This window comes from Corythoichthys intestinalis, chromosome 1, assembly GCF_030265065.1.
Source record: "Corythoichthys intestinalis isolate RoL2023-P3 chromosome 1, ASM3026506v1, whole genome shotgun sequence".
Classification (NCBI taxonomy): domain Eukaryota; kingdom Metazoa; phylum Chordata; class Actinopteri; order Syngnathiformes; family Syngnathidae; genus Corythoichthys; species Corythoichthys intestinalis.
The window spans coordinates 40,383,067-40,403,468 of record NC_080395.1 but is presented as its reverse complement, the minus strand read 5'-3'; the positions used below and the strand labels follow the sequence as shown (position 1 = coordinate 40,403,468).

The window sequence follows — 20,402 nt, the reverse complement described above, 5'->3', positions numbered from 1 at the left end:
GTTACACTTAATTGAAATGAGAAAAAGCAAAAATGAAACACTTAATATTATTAGCGTCAATAGTTTATCTTTTCTAAGCCACGACACTACAAAAAAGTTATTTGCAAGAATGTGCATAGTTTCTAGTAGGGGTCTGACTAATATCGAAATGGTGATATATCGTGATACTTTGTATCCCAAAAGGTTATCGATATACTCCTGCCAAAAATCGAGATATCGTTTTAAAAAGGTATCAATGTTTTTTTAAAAAAACAAAAAACAAAAATGAACCAACAAGTTGCTACCAAAATCTTCCACCATAATAGTGTCTCAGTAAACTCTAAGGCTGCATTGACGGTGCTTGACACCCAATCCATTTAGACTGGGAACGGTTGTTCATTCGAAACCAGAGCATTCACAGTCATTCTGTCCGATTTTCAGGGCATTTACAGGTCACTTGCTGTTCATTTTAGGACATTTACAGGTCATTTCCTGTTGAGATTGAGTCACTGCCTATTCATTTAGGTGATTCCCAGGTCATTTCCTGTTTATTTTGAGTTACAGAACAGGAAATGACCCATAAAATACCCCAAAATCAACAGGTAAATGACCCTAAATGGCCCAAAATGACCTCTTTGCCTGACATTGGCTGTCACTGACGGCCATAGACGTTCAATTCGTAAGAAGTGGGAGGGATGGCAGCGAATGAATGTTCATTCGCTGCCACACTCGCAGTTCAAATGGATTGGACGTCTACTAGTGATAAACTCATTCCAATTCACAGCAGAAACTTGTTTTTCAGTTTATTAGTTGTTTGTAGAATATACTAGAATTATTTCATGACCAATGTATCGCATATCGTCAGATCATCGTTATCGTGAGCTTTGTATCACAAATCGTATCCTATCGTGAGGTAAGAAGAGGTTCCCACTTCTAGTTTCTAGCATCTAATCACACTTAGGATAAAATCCCTTAAAAAGTGTAATTTCAGTAAACTATAAGCTTATTGTCAGACAATTTTACTTGTTCCAGTGGCAGATTTTTTAATATTTATCAAAAGCAGAATGTAACTTTTAATTTACTCATTTTTGAACTGCCTTTTTCCCCCCCCAACGAACGTACAACTACCTCTCACAATAGTACTGTACTGGGTTGGCACAGGACCGCTGAGGGATTTTGGTTCATTCTGCCATTGTACATTATTCCAGCTAGTCCAAATTGCGTGGCTGCCAATCTAGGACATTCATTGTGAGTACCCGCCACAGATTTTCAAAAGGATTAAGGCCTTGCCAGGGGTGCCAAAGTCCAGTCTTCGAAAGCCCCTATCCAGCTTGTTTTTCATGTCTCCCTCCTTTAACACACCTGAATCAAATGATCAGCTCATCAGCAAGCTCTGCAGGAGCCTGATAACGATGCTGATATTTTGATTCAGGTGTATTGGAGGAAGGAGACATGGAACTCAAACTGGATAGGGGCTCTCGAGGACCGGACTTGGGCACCCCTGGTCTAGGCTCTGTACAGGTCACTCCAGGACCTTGCCTGCAAAACAGCCCCACAGCATGATGATTCCTCCGCCATTTTTAATTATATTCTTAGGACTAAAGGCCTCTCTCTTTGCCAAATATAATCAACCTAAAACAGTTTCCGTTTTGTCCAATCATTTCAAAGCCGTCTCAAAACTCATCTTTTCAATGTTCATCAGTAAACTTCAGCCAGGCTGCGATGTGCTGATTTTTTAGTAAAGGGGTTCTCCTAAGAGGATGACTCTGAAGCCAATCACAATTATGAGCCCTCCCAACTGTGTTCCTTGAAACAAACTCCAGAAGAGGCCAAGTCAGCAACAATCAGCTTGGCAGATGACTGGGGCTCCTTGGTCACACAGTCGCTCACAATTTTGCTGTCCAGAGTTTTGTGTATCTTGCGCAAACAACCATAGACAGGTTTGTTTCTTAACAAATTTGTCATCTTCTTGGTAATAATGCAGCGTACAGTTGTTGTAGACCAGGGGTGTTCAAACTTTTTGCAAAAGGGGCCAGATTTAGTGAGGTAAAAATGTGGGGGGCCGACCTTGGCTGGCGTCCTTTATGTAGAACAATTATTTTTAAGCAACTTTTAGCAAGCCATTCTGTGTGCCACATTTGCTTTATTATTTTTTTAAATTAACAATTTCAACAATCTTGCAACTAGCCTTTGTGGCGTTCTCTTTCGACTCTCGGGCTGTTGAGACCAGAGGTTGCGCTAGACATTTTCGTTGTCTGTCATTTTGACTGACAGGGTCATAAAAATCCGTTCATAATCTATTTTTACCAGTCACTGAAATTTTTAAAATGATAATGATGACATATTCAATAGTATTTAGTTTTCATTCATTTTTAATTTTGTAACGCTTGCTTGGTGGTGAAAAATTAGACACTGAAGTTGTATTTTTCTCCCTCTTTTTACTCTGCCTACCGCCAACAACACCAACAAAACAACTCCACTCCCAAAGAAAAAGAGGCAACCATATAGACCCCAATCACCAACGTCACACAATGATCTTAATTGTGGTTGTCAGCCCAAAATCTTCTAAATATATATTAAATGCATCTTACCAGATATAAAATGACTACTACATAGTCTGTGGTGATCGTTTGGTGCCAAGTTTCCTGAGCGAAATATGGGCGCCGCCATCTAGGAAAATGTCTGCTTCGCACTTCCGGTCCGGTTGAGTAGCAGTGTATTAGCAGTGTATTGACGACGATAAAACTACGAAATCAAGCCAGAGCAACCCATGGAATCTTCCAAAATTGATTCAGCACGACCTAGATGACACGTAGATGAGATTGGATAGCAGTTCGTGTCACTTCGTTGATCATTCGTGGACAAAATTATTAACAACGGTCAGCCTGTGTTAACGTGAGGAATGGATTGATACTACGGCCATTAGTGACCAAAATGTGGTGAAATTACAAGTTATATTACATTTGCCGACTGCAGAAGGGCTGACATGGATTGTTTTGTTACAAGGAAATGCTAAGGCAAAATAAGGAAACTTGTACAAACTAAAAAAGTAGTTATGTAACGAGGTGAGCCGAGCCTTTGAAGCGTATATCGAGTAATGAAGGACTTTTCCGAGAAGCGCGTACCGAGGCTCGCTTCATTTAGGGGATGTTTCGAAAATGATGACGTCCGAAGCCTAGCTGCCCAGCTGTAGCACATGATTGCTTCAGGGAGCAGTTTAGATTTGCTGCTCGGTCTGTCAGCTCGCTACAGTCTATCAACACCTCTGGCTACATTCAAAATGTGGGTGTTTGACGGAGAGTTTCGATCAGGTGAGAGTTTGGATAGTTTGGACAGTGAAAGGTTTAGGAGAGAAGGGTACAGTAGTTGATATGATGGAGCTAGCAAGAAAGAAGACTTCCTCTCTGTGGAAAAACTTGTTTTTTAATAAAACAGAATGAATATCCCACCCATCCTTAGCTACATCAATGTCCAAATTAAACAAGCAAAATCAAGTGGGTGACACGAGAGGCAGCCAATTGGTTGACACACAAGGAGCAGGAAAAACAGGTGAAATCAATGGGCAATCACAAGGACAGGACGCTCCAAGGTAAAAACATGACATCAACCAAATACTAACACCTCAGTGTTGTAACACTGGGAGAAAGTTTGGGGAAATGCTCCATAAATCCCAGGGAGCTAATAATTTGGTCTTCAACTGTAGAAGGGTAAGCACCACTTCCTTTAGTTCTTCCATACTTATTTCTACTAATAAGAGTTGTAGAGGGGAGGCACGGTGACCTGTGCAAAATGCAAAGTATTGGCAGGTTGAAAAAGCACATACCATGGGTCAAAAGTTTCCAATGTTTTTATGAAGCACAGATTTGGTTAAATATAAATGCCCAACATGTTTTGAAAATGTTAAAGCAAATGACTGTTCTTACAGTCAACATCAGATTGACTTTAAAGTGGGAAAAATGTTGAATGTTCTAATGAAATTAGAACAAATGTCAAGTATAATTGCTGAACTGATTGTTTTCGACTCTGGATGCTTCACTGTACTCTTTCCATGCATCATATTTGCTCTTTATTTTGGAGGGGGAGGGGGGGCGCACTAAGGAAGAAATGTTCAGGTATCAACATCAGTCATGCAGTAACAGTGTGGAATTGTCTTGCACAGCCAAGCTTGGATTGCAAATGCCTGTGTGACTCCCTACCTGCTCATTGCCTGGATGCTCCCATGTTGGCAAGCTTGTGGCAGGGTTATTAGATAAGGAGACAGACTCTCTGGCCCCTCTTTAACATCCCTCTCAGCAGGAGAAAATGAAATGATTTTACTCCCTCCTCCCCTCTTGAGTGGAAATGGAATAAGACAAAGGAAATGAGTACACAGACAAGTTTAGCAGCAGACCTGTGGCCCCTGATCCAAGATTAAGCTGCATGGGGGTTTCATTTTGAGGAATCGTATGAGTCATTCACGCTGTTACGATATCTCTTTGTAGTCACTCAGCATCACCATCTGAAGTTTTGTGATCTCATGAAATGTTGCTCTAAATTTGAGTGCACGTCATGTTTTCTGTACATCTAACTCACACACACACAAAATAAAACACAGATTATGAAAGTGTGTTAACCTACTTACCGGTAACGGAAGCCAGTGCTGCTTGTGCGCTTTGATCTCTTCCTTAATGGAAAACAACTTCTACTCTCAATTCAGTATACATGGAATGAAATTAAATTAAACCTGATTCTCAATCAGTGTTTTCAGCTGTAATATTTCAGACTTCTTTTTAATTAATTGGAACGGCAGCTGTAGGCCTCCTGCTAATACAAAGCCTCAACAAACAGGATTCCTTCTGACCCAGCTAGCCCTGGGACTAATTATCGTCTTATGGAAATGTGGCTATTTCTGCAACTTCCATATCCCTAATTATTTCTGTTATTCCAATATCAGCCCAGCTTTGATGTCCCAAATCCTGTATTTAAATAGTGTAAGATTCCTATTCTTTGTGCCCTGTGAGGATTGTTCATGTAAAATACATGGACTAAGAGTGGTTATTACCAAAGCCTCCAGGGTTGGACATACCAGGTCCATTGCACCCTTGTGTTTCCCTTTTTTTGGCTCAATCCTCCCGCTAATTCATTCTCTGGTTTGGTTTGACCTGCAGGAACAAAGCGCACGTGAACACTCAACTTAACTTTGTGTACACAGCCCCCACCCACCACTCAATTTAAATGGACATTTTAGATCCATTCCGGCACTGCTATTAAGTTTGACTGATTATATAAATGTTTGGGCCAATGAGGGTGGAACACTTTCTAACAAGGGCACGCATTGTTCGTGAATAAAAAGAGTTTCATCATTTAGAAGGGTTAAATGGGAATGTACCATATGGTCCTGTGCCATCTAGGAGGGCACTTGGAAACTGATGTCCAGCCATCTGAGGGAATCTCATCTCACTCACACAAGTCATACTGTGATTCGATTTAGCTGCACTGCATCTTTGAAATAGTCTAGAGTGGAAATGAAGTACACATGTAGAATTATGACTGTGGTTGCTTCTCAGCATTATCCCTGCGCCGGCACATGAACTTCATCCTAAAAGATGACTCTGTGTAAAACCATCATCATGTATTTTCATATAGATGAGCTATGGCTACTTGCGCTCCCAGCCATGCTTTTATTAATGGGGAGCTGTCAAGACAGGGGCTGCTCTGCATTTTCGCATATTAAACAGGCACAGGGTATGGGGGGGTGCCCAGTTTATTACCATTTGATATAAATCAGCTTAAAGCATCTCTCCACCTCCTGCTCCACCTCTTTTTCTTCTAAGGACCGTCTCAATTTCACGTCTTCTCATTTCTGTGCTTCTCATCAGGCACATTATAGTCTTGGCTTCTACGTGAGAATATTTTTGTGCTTAAATTCAATAGCTCCTTTAGCACTAAATAGGTCCTCTGTGGTATCAAACCACTTCCAAGATGCCTTTATGATGTGGCCTTGAAATACACAATCTCAAATTTCTTTTTAAAGTTTTATTCGCAGCATTAACTTGCATCAACTTCCACAGAATTACTATAAATTTTATTATGTATGACACTATTAAGCTCCCTTTTCTCAGTAAAGAATAAAATCAGAGCACATATTCTTGTATTCATACTTCTCCATCAGCACGGATAACCATGTGTTCATTCCTAATGAAGGCTAAACTCTCCAGATGCTTAGAGAGTTGATGCAAGTTTTGCTTGCACTCGATTACAGTTTTCTTCATTTCCAATGGAACCTTTTGCACTTGTGTGCAGAAAACGACTCATTCATTTTATCCAATAGAGAGATTAATTTGTAAGAACAGTCTACTTAATTACCCATATTGTGGCCATGCCAGCTTTCAAAATACCCATTCTTCAAAAGTGTCTAAGAACAGCATCTCTTCCGCAGCTAAAGTACACAGATCTTGCATGGCTGCTGTGGTAAATGGAGCATTGTGCTGGCACCTGTCCCTAGGCAGGGCCTGGGCGTGCTCGCTCAGGCATGGCTGTGACACTAAACACTTTATATCCTGGCACCCCTCCAGACAACCAAATTATAATCGCCACTTAAAAGAGAGAGAAAACAAGGGGACTGGAGCAGAATCTTCCTCCTGAGAGAGGAGTGCAGGGCATGGGATGATGTGGCTCTAATCATATCTTTAGCCTGATAATGATCCTGACATGTTTTGTTATGGCCTGCCACACTGATGGCCCCTTCCCCTATTTTTTTTTTTTTTTTGGTGGGCAATACTGATTCTCCAATTTATTTTAATTTAGGAAAAAAATGTTAGGCTATAAACAAAAATGAATGAATATTAAATAACATAATATAGTTTCAATAAAATTGCTAATAGATTTCCCAATCCAAACCTTTCTAATGAAAACATGGTCTGTCGTCCAAGTAAAAGTAAAAATATTTCAGAGTGGAAAGGTCAGTAATCACTGGTGAAGACCAAACCTGATATGCTGGATAAGCACAGAAATGCTTACCAAACAGCCTCCAAAAACCCACAACAATGGTCTATAAATCATTGGCTGTGTCCTCTCCACCCTTTTTTCCTCTTGCTTCCCCCTCTAGGGGATTTTCTTCTGTACTCCAGGAACAAGTAGAGCTCCCAATTTTGAGGAAAACTTCCCAGAGGTACTATTAATTACCCACCTTCCTGTTGAGTCCAACAGCCATGTCTCCCCTGACCTTGTTTTAAGCATGCACATAGGAAAGCGGTGCAGTCTTCAGGATATGTTGCTATCCCAGCTTTTCTTTCCCCCAACTAGCCTCAAATTATTCTGTATTATATCATTTCTACCTGTAAAAGATCCATATTTAGCAGGTGTTTTCATCCAAGTGTTTGATTTTCATGATTTTTATCACTTTGTCTAAGAGATTTGAAGTACGTTTAGGGTTTTGTGTGCATTGCAAAGATTTTTAAATTTTTTTATTTTAATTATACTGCGAGTATACCTGGAATACCTCTAGGTGGAAGATAATTATGGTTATGTGAGAGCAACTGTTTGCTGGCACCAGGGGCAAAACTGGTGCTCTCGGCGTGACTGCACCTGGGCGTAAAGTGGGTGAGGGGAGGGTCAAACAAAGGTAAGATGTGCAGAGCTTTAATATAGTGTTTAAGTGTTAAAATATCTCTGCCAGCATCTTGGCCTGTAGTCTGGAGGGGCCCACAAAAAATTTCCTTTTGCGCACTTGCATCACCGCCCCCAGACACACAAATACACCCACACCGGACGATCTTCTTGAGGGGCCTGTGAAAGTGTTGAGGGGCACGCAAATAATTGTCCACTAACCTGCTGGGGTCGCATTTATGCTCATCACACTCAGGCTCTGTTCACATTTGTTTTGTGACACGATAACATTAATTTTATCTTTGATGCAATTAGTTTACCAATCGCTAAAAAAAAAAAAAAAAAATGTGATTAGTCGACTATTAAAACGATCAGGTTTTGGCAGCCCTACCGTATACAATATATACTTTTTATTTTTTAGATTTACGTAAAATTAATAATTGCATTGAAATTTCTTTTAGGAAAATCACAATACTAAAGACAACCAGAATATTGTTCACTAGAATTGTGATATGAAAATTTAATATCATTCATAGGTAGGGGCTGAATAGATCCATTCTGGAATATCACAAAATGCAACTTAAATTTTTGCAGTGGAAATATTTGCAGATCAAAAATATTTGAATTAACCCAAATAAAAAGAAAAAGTTTCCTGTTTTTTTTTTTTTTTTTTTTTAAAGGGGCCATTATACACTTATTTTGTCAATTCTTAGAAAAATTTGAAGACGTCTCTAAATTTTAACCGGGTACACCAGACAGATTGATGGAGGTTGATGCTAAATTGCAAAATTGCGTGTTTTCATTGCATGTGGTATGAGCATGGCAAAGCTTAATGACCGGCCATAAAACACAAATCTCTAATAATTCAGCTCTACAAGGTCATCGCTTGACCAAATGTCATTTTAACGTCTATGCCCTGAAGAGATTCATAGGTACCTCCTATTGGGGGAAATGTAGATCACCAGTTGTAAAGATAGTTGTACATGCCTAAGACTCTCATTTCTTTAAGACTGATTTTAAGCTTTTCAGACTTTTGAAATTTTCAGTTTTCTGTATGTTACATTCTGTAATTTTCATGAGTTCTTATTCATTGCTGCTCCCATATTATATTTTATTGCGCTTATCAAAATTCATCTTCCTCTAAAGAGGTGTTAGTTCTATAGGCCTCTGACAGAACATTCCTTCCATGTGTTGGACTTCGGCCTTTAGCTTATGCATGTTTAATGTTGTTGAACATGAACGCACAGTCAGTCTATCATAAACATGGCAGCTGGGACACATACATAATCATAAACATGTCAGTGAAATTAAAGTGGCATGTTCACCAGGGCCCCTGGACACCTGCTCAGTGACCGGGACCAAGGGGTAAATATTTGCCCAACCCTTCTGTCCAAAACGCCTTGCACAATAACAAATGAGAAGCATAGCAATTAATATAAGGTCTCATTATGCAGCACTGGTTGACCTGGCATCTTATCTGGAATGAGTTTAGGTATATCATTGATGATGTCAAATATGATAGCTGCAAAAGGAAATTAGAAGTCGACAGAATCATGTCATCCGCCAATTTCAAGAAAGAAAAAATAAATAAATAATGCTAAGAAAATGACCCAAGGCAAACTGGAAAACAACAAATGAGCTCACCAGGAGCAAGAAGTGGAACGGTTTGGACTGGCCAATTCAATCTGGTGATTTACCTCCCAAAAACAAACAAAAAATGAAAAGAACTGTGGCCTATACTACGAACCGAGTTCAACCTCCCCAGAAGTAATCCAGTTTACCAGCGGGTAACCGGAGTTGACAAAACCTGGTTGTCTAGTTTGTGCTCAATCGGTGCTACGACGCTGATTATGAGGTTGATTAGTCGAACCTGTGTCAACCCAGTCAGAGTTACTGCGCGTTCACATAAAAGGGGGCGGAGAGCAGAGTCAAACACTACTTGTGACGATGGCACGGGCACCTTACTTCACAGAGGAGGAATGCGCGATGATTAAAATCCACCCTCACCGCGAAATCCAACACCGATTCGGCGAGTTGAGCGCGACGGGTCTGTTGACAGCGAATTTACAGATCGTGTGATTTGTGAATGCGTCAATATGCCAGTTTACTTATGTCCATGAAAAGAAATAAAGCCTGCTGTCAGGACAATAAAAGAAGATTTGGTACGTTAATAGTAAGAAATAATTTATCGCGCTTCACCACATGAGGCAGGATGATTGTATGTTTAGTCTCCCTGACTGTATGAATACGTATGTTCTTTTTTTTAGTTTGGGCCTAAAAAATCCAGCTCGACCCGACCCGAGTCCGATCAATCAACTTGATTTGCAGGCCCAAGCCCAACCCCCCCTCCCAAAATTTTATGTTATATTTGTGAGGACTCAGGAGAAGAAGAAAATGCCGGGATGCCATGCGTTGTTGCGTAAATTAAAGCCCGTCTTTTGTAACGAATTTTCGCTGACAAACAAGACTGTAAGATGCATATTCAATAAACATTTATATCTTTTATATTTGTGCGTCTGTCCTATCAGTGGATTTGACAATTTAATCTCTTCGAGTTGGCAGAAAAAAACGCAAGTTTTCTCAATGTTTAAATAGTCTACATATTTCTATGATTATTATAAATATTTACACAACGAAATAACGCTGGAAAGTCCGTTAAATATATTTCTTGTATGAGAGCAAAGCTCCGCATTCGTTTACATTCAGCGATTTCAACAATCAATTTGAAGCGTTTCCATACCCCACTCCGAATCGCACGGCATACAGTGTTCTTACGCAGATATTCAGCATCACCGATGGACTCATGGAATACATATATTGTTCCTGGCAAAAGAGCGCACGGACAGGCACACAAGCTGAGCGGTTGTGAGGGCCTGACTCAGCGGGTTACATTAGTGACGTCCGCCTCGATCAGTTGGCACAGGTAAAGAATTTCCTCACTTGAAAATATGTCTTTCATGGAGAACATCTTCCGGGTACGCCAGCGAATTTTGGCGGTCCCGAAATACCCGTGCCCTCCGGAGAGAGCCCCTCACAATCCGCGCGCCAATGTCGTATGGGTCGTCCAAGTACGCTGTCATTGTCAGGAGGACACGTCCGTGGAGGGGTGCTGTTTAAATAGAGCGTGGTTAATTGGAATCCTGATGTTAAGCAAGATCTAACTCTGACACGACCAGGTTTGGCGTGTGGCGTGTGTTGCCATGGCAACACTTCTCGGTTCCAACATATCCACCTTTCGTAGTCTCGCAGAGCCGCGAACTTACGTCGCACGTGATAAAGTTACTCTCGAAGTTACCCTGCTAAGCCAGAAAACCGGCTTCGTAGTATAGGCCACTGGTGTTTCGTTATAAAAAAAATTTACTTAGAAAAAAAGTTGAGATGTTATGTATCTCCTACCGCATTCAAGGTACATATTTTGATATCAAACACATGTTCTCAGTTGACAACAAAAATGAAGCAACTGCTAATGTGAGTCTGTTTCCTAACTTTTAAATTACTGTATCATGAGTGGTTTGTTCACTCATATGGCACAAATGTTTTGATTTCTATTTGTAGCAAAACAGATTAATTGTACCGACAAGACAAGGCCTTCTTATCTCTCAACGTGTAGGAAGACTTCAGAAAGTGCCCTCAAGTCTGATCTTCAGTTTTTAGGTTAAACGCATTTGGGGGTGTAAAAATAACACTCTCCTTCTTCTGGACCATCATTCATTCAACTCCATTAATCATTAGCGTATTATCAGGCATGTGAAAATGCACTTGCTGATAAGGGATGCATGACCCCAATATGAGATTTCCTGCTATTGTAAAGCTCGTCTAATTGATCAAGGTCTGTTTCTGAGACTTGCTACGGGTGACGCTCTCGTCGTCTCTTACACACTACTCTAATTTTCAAGTAAAACTCTCTGGGGGAAAAAAAAATACAGTGAGTGCTGCGAGAAATATTTACTTTTTTGTTTTTAGCGAGGTATTACTCTCTCTACGAGCGATGCACACCGAACTGAAGATTCTTGACTGAAACTCAGTGCTGTCACCGATTGCTTGGAAAAAGTAATAAAATTATTGTTACTGATTACGCTGCAAAAAAAAATTGAGTTACTTTGATAATGATGTGATCAGTAAAGTTACTTTTAAAGTAATTTATTAGTTACTTTTTACCAATTTTTCACCCTTTGCTGCCTCAACATATGAATGACAACAGAAAAATGCCATCGCATGTGATTGACTTTCCGAGAACTGAAATTAAAGGAGAAGATCAGAATTTTTCACAAAAGGCTTAACGTCTTTTTCGGACTATAAGTCGCACCTGAGTATAAGTCGCACCAGCCATAAAATGCCCAATGAAGAGGAAAAAAAAATATATAAATATATATAAGTCGCACCCAAGTATAAGTTGCATTTTTGCGTAAAATATACTTGATAAAATCCAACACAGAACAGATACGTCATCTTGAAAGGCAATTTAAATTAAAAATACAGTAGAGAACAACATGCTGAATAAGTGTACAATATGATTATGTTACATGATGCATTGAACAACGAAATGCGAATGTGACCGGTATGTTAACGTAACGTAGATATTAAGAGTTATTTAGATAACTATAGCATTACGAACATGCTATCAAGTTTACCAAACCATCAGCGTCACTCCAAAACACCAAAATAACATGTGAATTAATATAATAATGCGCTAATAATTTCAAACATAAGTAGCTCCAGAGTATAAGTCGCACCCCCAGCTAAACTATATACATTTTTTTTTTTTTTTTTAAACTGCGACTTATAGTCCGAAAAATACGATCATCTTCGAGTTAGCGGGGGTTTAATTATTCAGTGGAGTTGATTTTGACCATCATTGAGTCGCGCTATCTTAGTCACTCCGGAGCCCTGACACGAACAAATAACTGACAAACTGCGCGGAACTTGTTCAAATCAACTCAACTGACTAATTTTACCCCTGCCAACTTAAAGATTAAGCCTCATGTCAAAAATTCTGAACTTCCCCTTTAAAATAAAGACCTAGATGTTAAAATGCTGTCTATACAAGTTGTAAAGCAATAAAACAAACTATAAAAATGAATTAAATGAGCAAGAATCCTACAGTAAGTAGTATATTTCAAAATGGGTCAAAAATGTTTTTCAAACAGATCATGAGGCAAGTACCTTAGAGACGGTCCTTTGCTTTGCTTAGTCAAAACTACAGCTGAAGATGGATATTTAGAATTTCTTTAAACATAATTTTTTAAAAGCTTCAACGACAACTCAGCTTGAACCGAGGACTGAACATGAACAGTGTCAACATTTATACGTGTACATACGGTACAGGTCAAAAGTTTGGACACACCTCATTCAATGCAATACAATTGATGGTCCCAAGTTACCCCATTGAAAAGGCAACTTATTAACCCTGATAAGACAAACGTAGCCGTGAATTGAAAAGCTTTTGAGGTGTCTGCATCTTGAAGCTCATTGAGAGTGTGCCCCCCCCCACCCCAAAAAAATATAAATAAATAATAACGGCAAAGGGTGGAAACTTTGAAGAAAGTCTAATATAAAACCTGTTTGAAGGTATTTCTCTTTTCAATTCCAAGTACATAATTCCACATGTTCACTCACAGTTTTACAATGTAAATAGCAGTGAAAAATGGGAAAACGCACAAATGACGAGGTGTGTCCAAACTTTTGACTGTTTTTCTGGGTCATCAACATGTTTTGGGCTGATTCAGGGTGTCCCCCGCCTACCGACTGCCCATAGTTAGCTGGGATTGGCTCCAGCACCCTCGTGACCCTCATGAGGATAAACGGCTTGGAAAATGAATGAATGAATGAATGAATTTTTTTGGCTGGATATTTTTGGGACATTTTAAAGGTGTGAGCCTTCTCTTGCTTCTTTAGTGATGGCATATTTCAGTCAATCAATTAAATCAATTTTAAAGTTGTAAAAAAATGTTTGATTATCTGGTCAATTTAAAAAAATGCTGCTTTGATGAAAATATTGGTTGCCACATAGTTTTGGGGTGCTGAATCTGACCTGATTTTTTTTTTTCTTTTGAAGCTCAATTTTTTTTATTTATTTTTTTTATAATTTATATATTTGTTTCGATTTAAAAGGGAAAAAAAAAAACATTTTGCGCATTAAAAAAAAAAAAAAACATAGCAAAGCAATAATCTTAACAACCTGGGTATAGATGTCATGGATTGATGTCAGGGGTCTCCCTTAGAGATAAAATAAGAAGCTCGGTCATCCGGGAGGTGCTTGGAGTAGAGCCGCTGCTCCTCCACATGGAGAGGAGCCAGATGAGGTGGCTCGGGCATCTGATTAGGATGCCTCCCTGGTGAGGTGTTCCGGGCACGTCCCACGGGGAGGAGGCCGCGAGGCCGACCCAGGACACGCTGGGGAGACTGTCTCCAAACTGGCCTGGAAACTCCTTGGGATCCCCCAAGAACAGCTGGCTGAAGTGGCTGGGAAGAGGAAAGTCTGGGCTTCCCTTCTGAAGCTGCTGCACCCGCGACCCGAACTCAGATAAGCGGGAGAAAATGAATGAATGGTTGGATGGATGGATGGATGAATGAATGGAGGGTATACACTAGCAGATGGTACTTAATACCTCAAAATGTATAATTTGTAGTAAAATAACTATTGTTATGTCAATTTTAGACAACCGTAGACACAGGACACCAACAATTGGGGAAATTTGACATTTTCTGTATTGCGCTGCTGCCAAAGTACTGCAATATGTGAAAATTGGTCAACAATGACATACCATTTTTGACAACATGCATTTAGCAATGCAAATGACAGTAAAGCTGGTAATTTGTGAAAATATGATTTTTGTGAAGAATTGCTATAAATCATTACCACAACACTAATATAAGAATATCAAAAATGATGATTGCATGAAAACTAAGCGTACAGGGGGTAAACATGATGGAAGATTTGAAATCAGTGACCAAATATTGCATACAATTAGTTAAAAAAAAATGTTGACCCCTGTTATTAAGCATAAGAACTTTACACCTCAAGAGTAATTCAAAATCAAGACTAACTGAAAATTCTGTCCAGCCACCTGCCTCCTTTTTTGTTAAGTCTTAAACTTAAGTTTAGTACCACGTGTACACAACGTCATTGGCCAGAAGCGAGCACTCTGGCGGGTGAATTGTTCCCCGGTGTCTGGGCATCCGCACTGCTTTAACTGGTAAGAGTAATTGCTACGTTGAGCAGATGCCCCAGTCATCAGGGAACAGGGGTAACGTCTGCTATAGTGTTCGCTTGCTATCCCCTACAACGCCAGCCGCATGTTTAACTCATCGTGAGTTTAGATTTCAGATAAAGGAGGAGTGGTGGCCAGAGAGAGTTCTCAGTTTTTGCTAAAGTCATCCCACCTTTCTGTTTCAAAGGTGTTATTTCAATAAAAAATAATTCTTTAGGTCTCAAACTGAAAACAAACTTTTCAAGAATTTTGAAACTCTACACATGCATATGTTTTAAGTTCATGTCACAGTGCTTCACAACATATCACAACAACGAAATACTTTTTTTTTTTTTACCTAAATGACTTCCTCACTTAAAAAAAAGTAGCCATATGTTAAACTACAGCCGATTTGATTATACCGTCGATTTCAGCACTGACCAGCCTGTGGTCAATCCCTATCCGTGGCTACAGAGCAACCAATTTGATGTGGTTTGTGGTCAACAAGCAGCCTTTGACCTTACAGAATGGCTGGTGAATCCATTGTGTGAGTTGTGGGGCCAAGAGTTGAAACGTCAGTTGGCTTGCTCTGATTGCCATCACTATATAGCCTCTTCTTTGCTTGTTTTGTTGAATTATTGAATAGGATTCCGAATAGAACTGATAACTGGACTGTTTTTTTTTTTTTTTTTTTTTTTTTTTTTTTTTTTTTTTTTTTTTTTTAGATAGAGAGATGTCTCTAACTCCTAGGCATTTGTTTTATTTTGATAAACTGTCGCCTTACCTTATACTCCCAAAGAGTCCACAAGTGTACAATGAAAATCTAAAGCATGTTTCATTGATATTGTCATATTGTCATTTGACCTTGGCTTAACTTTTCTCAACAGTCGTTGTCCACTCTACTGTTCCTTAAAATCTTTACAGCATTCCCTTCATGCGATGGCTGATCTGACACTCTTATCTGTGCATTATCAGGATTTTGCAGACGACATTTTCAGTATGACACCACTACGCCGTTCTTGTGTTGGGTGAGCTATGCTGAGAGGCACTTTTCCAAATGGGCCTCCGAGCGTCCAACACGTGTTTTCAACACATGCTTGGTTTTTGCAGCTTAAATGACAGTGGAATAGACGGGCTGTTACTTTTCTTAACACAGCCAGATGGTGGGAGTGCAACGGAAGACTCATATTTCACAGATGCGTAGTGAAGCATTGCATGCAGAGCTGCAATATGCAATGCATGTGTGCACATGTTTGTTTTATATAGCGTTCCAATGGGAATTTACTGTAAATGAAGCATGAATTCATGCTATTTCAATTAAAAATTCCATAAGTCCTGATACACATCTCATTTTATTGCACAGACAATTGATGCACATGGTGAGCCTTTCTCCATATTTCCTTGCAAAGTGAAGTAATGCGTGTCTTGGTAGGAAAAGCTTCTGATATGATGTCCATTTGCTTGTAATGGCAATGGATTACTTTATTGTATTTTGTTTATGATCCGCATTGATTGCTTCTCCTCTGCATCATGTACCGTATAATGTATCATTTGTTTTTTAAGGATCAGGCATCCATATTCCAAAGCTCTGTAAGGATATTTAGTCTGCTGCTCTGCTTTCAGACATGTTCTTGCTGGAATCTTTGATATATACGTAAAGATGAATATGCATGCATTAATCACTTGAAAAGAGTTAGTATCTCTAAGATTTTTTTGTATATTGTGTGTGTTTTTTATTTTTTTTTAAATAATGATGAAAGGTGTCCAACAGGCACTGCTCTTACCTGCTTTGCTTTTGTTGTCTTCCTGCAAACTATATCAAAAATATTGAATTTATTTAACTTTTTGAATCGATTCAGAATAATTTACATCAGCATCGCGATGCATTCAAGAAATGGTTATTTCTTCCACCGCTAGCTTTGGGAGTGTTGTGAATGTAGACTTATTTGTATCTACAGTATATGTAGGTTACTTAGATCTTGTTCATTATATTTTTATGAGGCCTACAGTATGTAGCGTATCATTTCTTCTCCATGCTCGCAATTCGCACTCCATTCCAATTCACTTTCACGGTGAGCTACAGTACTCCCTACAGGCTCTCTATCACCCCAACCTTCCTCTCTCTAGGTTTCCTGTTTGTTTTCCCAGAAGCTCTTCCTTCTCTCTCTCTCTCCCACTGAGACTATAAGGAAACAATTCTGAGAGAAGACCAGGCTCAGCTTTTTTGATAAGGAGAGGGAAGTGGTTGTGCTTGTCTTAATCAATACGGGAGCTCTTCAATCTGCTGCAAAGTAGCTGAGTGATCTTAGGATTGTTGCATATAGGGTTATGATCTATTGTTAAGTGATGGCAGTACAGTATATATTGACAAAAAGCAGATGATGACAGAATAAAACTATACGAACTTCAACTCAACCTACTGTTGGTTGGAATCTGATTGAATTGGTTGCATTAACTTCCATATAACCTTCCGTATTGCTTATCGCAAAATAAAATGGCACTTTTTTTCCAATGTGGTTTTACTGGTTATTTAGGCTATACCAAAAACAACCAATGTTTTTTTTATCCTAATGAATTTATAATTCTTATTGCATACCTTATCCTAAATGGAAGTTTTCTACTGCCTTTCCCTTGAAATCCTGATGCCGATGTGAGTTAATGGTCCGTACCAGAATAGAGTGGTCTTGAAATAGCTGTAATTGCTAAACAAAAATTGCTGTATTTCCCCTCTTATCTGCTTACAATAAAGGAAAACAAAAATAACTATTTTATTATTTATTTATATTTTATATTATTTTTTTGAATATGTGGGGGCTTAGTTGCCATGTAAAATAATACATAATACAGTGGTGCCTTGAGTTATGAGTTGAATTTGTTTGGGGAACTCAAAATATGCTTGGTAAATGGCAAATTGAGTTATACTTTTATAGTAGGTGGGGAAAAGCCACAGCAAACAGACAGCGGAGTGGACCAATCAGCGATGGGCGAACGTGACATTATTAAAGCGGCGATGGACTTGCGTGCGGAAGTAAACATTCGAATAGAGCGGAGTTTATTCTACGTGGCTAGCGCGAGACAGACTGTTGTCGATGACTTGTGTCGATGTGTTTTTTGGTAATTTAACCCTTTAACACCGAACGTGTTGGCAGCGACGCGTTAACGCATATCGTCTTTGAAGCTTCGTCACGCTGTAATTACGTCACCCACGTGTCGCTGGTTGGTCTCATTTGAAAGTGCGGAAGTTGATGTCCACACCAATTTTTATTTGAAGTCAATCGACCAGGAAAAACGGGAGATAATGTCATTTGAATTTTATATTTTTATTGCACTCATAAATATGCATTAAAACGCTGCATGGACCATGTATCTATCTCCATATTTCCATAATTTCTTGTCCTTTTTCAAAACCGAAAGCAGCACAAAAGACTACATATCCCGAGAGCCGTTGTGATGTCATGAAGGACGAACCGAATGTGATCATTTTTAATAAATTTCCGAGCGAGGCGCCAAATAATGAAAGCGAGGCATGTGAAGCAAGCAACGCCAGGTTGGTTTGAGCGAGCGCCTTTGAAACGTGCAGAATGAATCTAAAACCCCATTTAGCGCAAGATAATGCATTATTTCATTAACTCAAGGAAGAAGATTAGCCGTATTTGTCGTTGTTTTCTTTGGATGAGTCGCCATCTCGGCGAGTAGAAGTGAAAGCAGCGCGCAAACGGCGAAAGAGTAGGCTGTGTGACATTGTGTGTGACGCAGCTCCGTGACCTGTTCAAGAAGAAGCTTTATTGAGTGCGCAAAAAAAAAAAAAACTTTATTGGGTTGCATGCCTGAAAATTTTGAATTGAACTTAACTGCTTGTCAGTATTTTTTGAAATACTTTTTTTCAATGTTTTATATATTTTTTCTTCACTATAATCTTTTCAATTTTATGTAGATGTGTGTTCGAGAAGCTTGATTGCATGTACGTATATACTTTTGATAAGGTGATGGGTACAACACCTAACTTCAAAAAAGCGATATCCTCCAAACCCTTTGTGTGTTAGATGATATACATAATCTTTTCTCTCACTATTTTGCACTGTATATAACCTGTTTTGACCATAGTATGTGTAAAGGCCAAAAACGCCTATGACCATACTTGCTGTTTGTGTTGAATTGTCAAACATAAAACTATTCAGTCTTATTTTTTTCTATTGAATGTTTATCCTAACAAGTTGAACAGATATCATCAAGCTTCAAAACGGTTGGTCGAGCATGTTTGGTTGTCAATGGGACATCAACATTACAAATTTTGAAAAAAGATTTTGGGATTTTTTTGTCTTTTTGGGTCCAAAATGTGGGTTAGTGGTCAGTGAAGAAAACAACAGTTTGGACATGAAATTCAAGGTGTCCTGAAAAAAAGGGACCCAACTTGGCCATTGTAAACATTTTTTTCTTTGAAATATAAAGGCAACATCAAATGCATGCAAATTCGGCCAAAATAGGCTTAGGTGTTAAAGGGTTAAAACTGATTTTACCATGGATTGGAACATATTCTCGGCTCTCCTGTTCACCATCTGTGTTGATGTGGAGACGACTTCCGACGCAGAAGAGAGACGTTACTCGTTAAGAACATGTCACGCAAATAAAAAAATCTGATTGGACGGTTGATTTTGTGCTTGCTAGAGAGGCCGTTAATGGGCTGGGTCCCAGACTATTCTCACAGTGTTTGAAAAATACAGGGAGAACAGTCTGGCCGTGCCAGGCAACTTGTATAGTGCCTTTCCACCTTCAAGGCCCTCAAAGCGCTTTACACTACATCCCCATCCACAGCACCAAGAGCAACGTGGGGTGTTCATTACCTTCAGTATGCTTCTCAAATCATTATCCTTACCAATTTATAGGAATCACAATTTTCCAGCCAGCCAGCGGTAATTAATTGTAATAATGCACAAAATATATAGCAACACATTTCCAAATTGTGGTTTAATAAACCAGGATTACTGTATCTGTACTATTCCACCCCATAGTATATACAGTACAGTGTGTACACCTTACTGTATATCTGTGCCCTTTTATAGCTCAGTAAAGAATGGCAATGTGCTGTCTTCATGCAGTCAGCGCCACCGGTGCTGTCTAAAGGCCACTAATAAAGAAGATTTTGAAAGGCTCAGAAGTATCTTGCTGTAATACCATTAATAATTATTGGCATTAAAGAGGATGAACAGGGCTGGTGAGTGTACGCAGGGACATGCTTTTTACTGTACTAGGCACTCAACAGTTTTACAAAGAGTCTCTCCTCCCACCCTACCACTGGCTCAGAGTGACAAATTTCGGCGAGTTAAACCGAATAAAAAAAAGGAAAAAAAAAATAGCGCCAAGAGGTATTTTAGTGATAGTGAACACATTGGTAAGCTTCTGCTTTCTAATTTTCATCCCTATTTACAGTGTGGAAGCATGACAACACTCGATGTTAATAAAAGTACAGTCATTAGGTTGGATTTAATTAAAAAAGGACTGCTCCATGTTCATTTTCCCCTTTCACTGTCATTTCTCTGGAAATGATAAAGACTTAATCCAATTAGCCCGGCACTGTTACACCACAATGCATAAGCAATATACTCTAATTGGACTTGAGACAATTAGCGGAATTAATTCAATGATGAC

General features: G+C 39.3%; 1 long non-coding RNA gene across 1 annotated transcript in view; it reads left to right on the top strand.

The window, feature by feature from the left end:
* Window positions 1-3,563: 3,563 nt before the first annotated feature.
* Window positions 3,564-20,402, top strand: part of LOC130923286 (uncharacterized) — a 193,517-nt gene continuing 176,678 nt past the window's right edge. The window contains exon 1 of the long non-coding RNA XR_009064685.1: window positions 3,564-3,686. This is a non-coding gene — a long non-coding RNA (uncharacterized LOC130923286). The remainder of the gene's footprint in view (window positions 3,687-20,402) is intronic.